General features: G+C 59.3%; 1 non-coding gene across 1 annotated transcript; it reads left to right on the plus strand.

Moving 5' to 3' along the window:
- Positions 1 to 4538: 4538 nt before the first annotated feature.
- Positions 4539 to 4657, plus strand: LOC134629987 (5S ribosomal RNA). Its single transcript, XR_010094119.1, has one exon. It is a non-coding gene; the product is annotated as a 5S ribosomal RNA (ribosomal RNA).
- The last annotated feature ends 333 nt before the right edge of the window (positions 4658 to 4990 follow it).

Consider the following 4990-nt stretch of genomic DNA (forward strand, 5'->3'; position numbering starts at 1 on the left):
TGTGCTGCTGGATGAGGCTATGGACACCACACCAGGGCCTGTGGCTCTGGCTGACGTCAGCTACACCACACCAGGGCCTGTGCTTCTGGCTGAGGCCAACTTCACCACACCAGGACCTGTGCTGCTGGCTGAGGCCAACTACACCCCACCAGGGCATGTGGCTCTGTCTGAGGCCATCTACACCACACCAGGGCCAGTGCTTCTGGCTGAGGCCATGGACACCACACCAGGCACTGTACTGCTGGCTTTGGACCTGTGCAGCCAGCTTAGGCCACCTACACCACACCAGGGCCTGTGGTTCTGGCTGAGGCAAACTACATCACACAGGACCTGTGCAGCCGGCTTAGGCCACCTACACCACACCAGGGCCTGTGGTTCTGGCTGAGGCCGTCTACATCACATCAGGGCTTGTGCTTATGGCTGAGGCCAACTACACCACAACATGGCATGTGCTTCTGGCTGTGGACCTGTGCAGCCAGTTTAGGCCACCTACACCATACCAGGGCCTGTGCAGCAGCACACACCAGGGCCTGTGCTGCTGGTTGAGGCCAACTACACCACACCAGGGCCTGTGGATCTGTCTGAGGCCATTTACACCCAACCAGGGCCAGTGCTTCTGGCTGAGGCCATGGACACCACACCAGGACCTGTGCTGCTGACTGAGGCTATGGACACCACACCAGGGCCTGTGCTGCTGGCTGAGGCCATCTACACCACACCAGGGCCTGCCGCTCTGGCTGAGGCCATGTACACCACACAGGGCCTGTGGCTCTGGTTGAGGCTTGTACACCACACAGGTCTTGCGCTGCTGGCTGAGGCAACCTACACCACAACTGGGCCTGTGGCCCTGGAAGAGGCCGTCTACAACACACCAAGGGCTGTGCTGCTGGATGAGGCTATGGACACCACCCCAGGGCCTGTGGCTCTGGCTGACGTCAGCTACACCACACCAGGGCCTGTGCTTCTGGCTGAGGCCAACTACACCACACCAGGGACGGTGCTTCTGGCTGTGGACCTTTGCAGCCGGTTTAGGATATCTACACCAAACCAGGGCCAGAGGCTCTGCTTGATGCCGTCTGCAACACACCAGGGCCTGTGCTTCTTGCTGAGGCCATGGACACCTCACCAGGGCCTGTGGCTCTGGCTGACGTCAGCTACACCACACCAGGGCCTGTGCTTCTGGCTGAGGCCAACTACACCACACCAGGGCCTGTACTTCTGGCTGTGGACCTTTGCAGCTGGTTTAGGCTATCTACACCAAACCAGGGCCAGAGGCTCTGGCTGATGCCGTCTGCATCACACCAGGGCCTGTGCTTCTTGCTGAGGCCATGGACACCTCACCAGGGCCTGTGGCTTTGTCTGAGGCCATGTACACCACACCAGGGCCTTTGGCTCTGGCTGAGGCCGTCTACAACACACCAAGGACTGTGCTGCTGGATGAGGCAATGTTCATCACACCAGGTCCTGTGCTTCTGGCTGAGGCCACCTACACCACACAGGACCTGTGCTGCTGGCTGAGGCTATAGACACCACACCAGGGCCTTTGCTGCTGGCTGAGGCCAACTACACCACACCAGGGCCTGTGGATCTGTCTGAGGCCATCTAAATCCAACAAGGGCAAGTGCTTCTGGCTGAGGCCATGGACGCAACATCAGGACCTGTGCTGCTGGCTGAGGCTATGGACACCACACCAGGGCCTGTGCTTCTGGCTGTGGACCTGTGCAGCCTGCTTAGGCCACCTACACCACACCAGGGCCTGTGGCTCTGGCTGAGGCTGTCTACATCACAATAGGGCCTGTGCTACTGGCTGAGGCCATGGACACCACACCAAGACCTGTGCTGCTGGCTGAAGCTATGGACACCACACCAGGGCATTTGGCTCTGGCTGAGGCCAACTACACCACACCATGGCCAGTGCTTCTGACTGAGGCCATGGAAACCACACCAGGCCCTGTACTGCTGGCTGTGGACCTGTGCAGCCAGTTTAGGCCACCTACACCATACCAGGGCCTGAGGCTCTGGCTGAGGCCGGCTACATCACACATGGGCCTGTGCTTCTTGCTGAGGCCATGGACACCACATCAGGGCCTGTGTTACTGGCTGAGGCAAACTACACCACACAGGACCTGTGCAGCCGGCTTAGGCCACCTACACCACACCAGGGCCTGTGGCTCTGTCTGAGGCCGTCTACACCACACCAGGGCCTGTGCTGCTGGTTGAGGCCAACTACACCACACCAGGGCCTGTGGATCTGTCTGAGCCCATGGACACCCAACCAGGGCCAGTGCTGCTGACTGAGGGTATGGACACCACACCAGGGCCTGTGCTGCTGGCTGAGGCCAACTACACCACACCAGGGCCTGTCGCTCTGGCTGAGGCCATGTACACCACACAGGGCCTGTGGCTCTGGTTGAGGCCATGTACACCACACAGGTCTTGCGCTGCTGGCTGAGGCAACCTACACCACAACTGGGCCTGTGGAACTGGAAGAGGCCATCTACAACACACCAAGGGAGTGCTGCTGGATGAGGCTATGGACACCACACCAGGGCCTGTGGCTCTGGCTGACGTCAGCTACACCACACCAGGGCCTGCGCTTCTGGCTGAGGCCAACTACACCACACCAGGGCCACTGCTTCTGGCTGAGGCCATGGACACCACACCAGGGCCTGTGCTTCTTGCTGAGGCCATGGACACCTCACCAGGGCCTGTGGCTTTGTCTGAGGCCATGTACACCACACCAGGGCCTGTGGCTCTGGCTGAGGCCGTCTACAACACACCAGGGCCTGTGCTGCTGGCTGTGGACCTGTGCAGCCAGTTTAGGCCACCTACACCATACCAGGGCCTGAGGCTCTGGCTGAGGCCGTCTACATCACACCAGGGCCTGTGCTTCTCGCTGAGGCCATGGACACCACATCAGGGCCTGTGCTACTGGCTGAGGCAAACTACACCACACAGGACGTGTGCAGCCGGCTTAGGCCACCTACACCACACCAGGGCCTGTGCAGCAGCACACACCAGTGCCTGTGCTTCTGGCTGAGGCCAACTACACCACACCAGGGCCTGTGCTGCTGGTTGAGGCCAAGTACACCACACAAGGGCCTGTGTCTCTGGCTGAGACCATCTACACCACACCAGGGCCTGTGCCTCTAGCTGAGACAATGTACACCACACCAGGGCTTGTGCTGCTCGCTGTGGACCTGTGCAGCCAGCTTAGGCAACCTACACCACACCAGGGCCTGTGCTACTGGCTGAGGCCATGGACACCACACCAAGGCCTGTGCTGCTGGCTGAGGCTATGGACACCACACCAGTGCCTGTGGCTACTGGCTGAGGCCATGTACACCACCCCCGGGCCTTTGATGCTGGCTGAGGCCAACTACACCACAGCAGGACCTGTGGCTCTGGCTGAGGCCATCTACATCACACCAAGGGCTGTGCTGCTGGATGAGGCTATGGACACCACCCCAGGGCCAGTGGCTCTGGCTGACGTCAGCTACACCACACCAGGGCCTGCGCTTCTGGCTGAGGCCAACTACACCACACCAGGGCCTGTGCTGCTGGCTGAGGCCATCTACACCACACCAGGGCCAGTGCTTCTGGCTGAGGCCATGGACACCACAACAGGACCTGTGCTGCTGGCTGAGCTATGGACACCACACCAGGGCCTGTGCTGCTTGCTGTGGGCCTGTAGCTCTGGCGTAGGCCATGAACACCACACCAGGGTCTGTGACTCTGGCTGAGGCAATCTACAACACACCAAGGCCTGTGCTTCCGGATGTGGACCTGTGCAGCCAGCTTAGGCCACCTACACAACACCAAGGCCTGTGGCTCTGGCTGAGGCCATGGACAGCTCACCAGGGCCTGTGGCTTTGTCTGAGGCCATGTACACCACACCAGGGCCTGTGGCTCTGGATGAGGCCGTCTACAACACACCAAGGACTGTGCTGCTGGATGAGGCAATGTTCATCACACCAGGTCCTGTGCTGCTGGCTGAGGCTATGGACACCACACCAGGGCCTGTGGTGATGGCTGAGGCCAACTACACCAAACAAGGGCCTGTGGCTCTGTCTGAGGCCATCTACACCACACCAGGGCCACTGCTTCTGGCTGAGGCCATGGACACCACACCAGGGCCTGTGCTGCTGGCTGAGGCCATCTTCACCACACCAGGACCTGTGCTGCTGGATGAGGCCAACTACACCCCACCAGGGCATGTGGCTCTGTCTGAGGCCATCTACACCACACCAGGGCCAGTGCTTCTGGCTGAGGCCATGGACACCACCCCCGGGCCTTTGATGCTGGCTGAGGCCAACTACACCACACCAGGTCCTGTGGATCTGGCTGAGGCCGTCTACAACACACCAAGGGTTGTGGGGCTGGTCAAACGCTAAAATGAGTCCTTTGGTTAGGTTATTAGGCAAGCATGCAGTTACCGTTAACAGTGTAGTTAAATTGGAGGCTTGTGTTCATAACTTTGAGTACTGGGCACCTCACTACTTGATACCATAAATTGACGCTTTGTGCTGGAGCCAGCAACTTACGGCCATACCGCCTTGGCAACGCCCGATCTCGTCTGATCTCGGAAGCTAAGCACGGTTGGGCTTGGTTAGTACTTGAATGGGAGACTGCATGGGAATACCAGGTGCTGTAAGCATTTACTTTTCATGTCACTGAGCTGGTTTTGATCCAGAGAAGGAGGGTGTTGAAAGACCCAAAGCAGCGGTCCATTAATAATGCCACATTAACGACATACCTTTTGGCTGTTTTCAGCAATGTCTTGTGCTGCTGTGTGAGTCCATCCGCACCACACCGAGGCCTATTCTGCTAACATAGGTCATCTACATTACACCAGGGCCTGTGCTTCTGGCTGTGGACCTGTGCAGCCAGCTTAGGCCACCTACACCACACCAGGGCCTGTGGCTCTGGCTGAGGCCGTCTACATCACACCAGGGCCTGTGCTACTGGCTGAGGCCATGGACACCACACC

The sequence above is a fragment of the Pelmatolapia mariae genome, linkage group LG6 (genome assembly GCF_036321145.2).
Source record: "Pelmatolapia mariae isolate MD_Pm_ZW linkage group LG6, Pm_UMD_F_2, whole genome shotgun sequence".
Taxonomy (NCBI): Eukaryota; Metazoa; Chordata; class Actinopteri; order Cichliformes; family Cichlidae; genus Pelmatolapia; species Pelmatolapia mariae.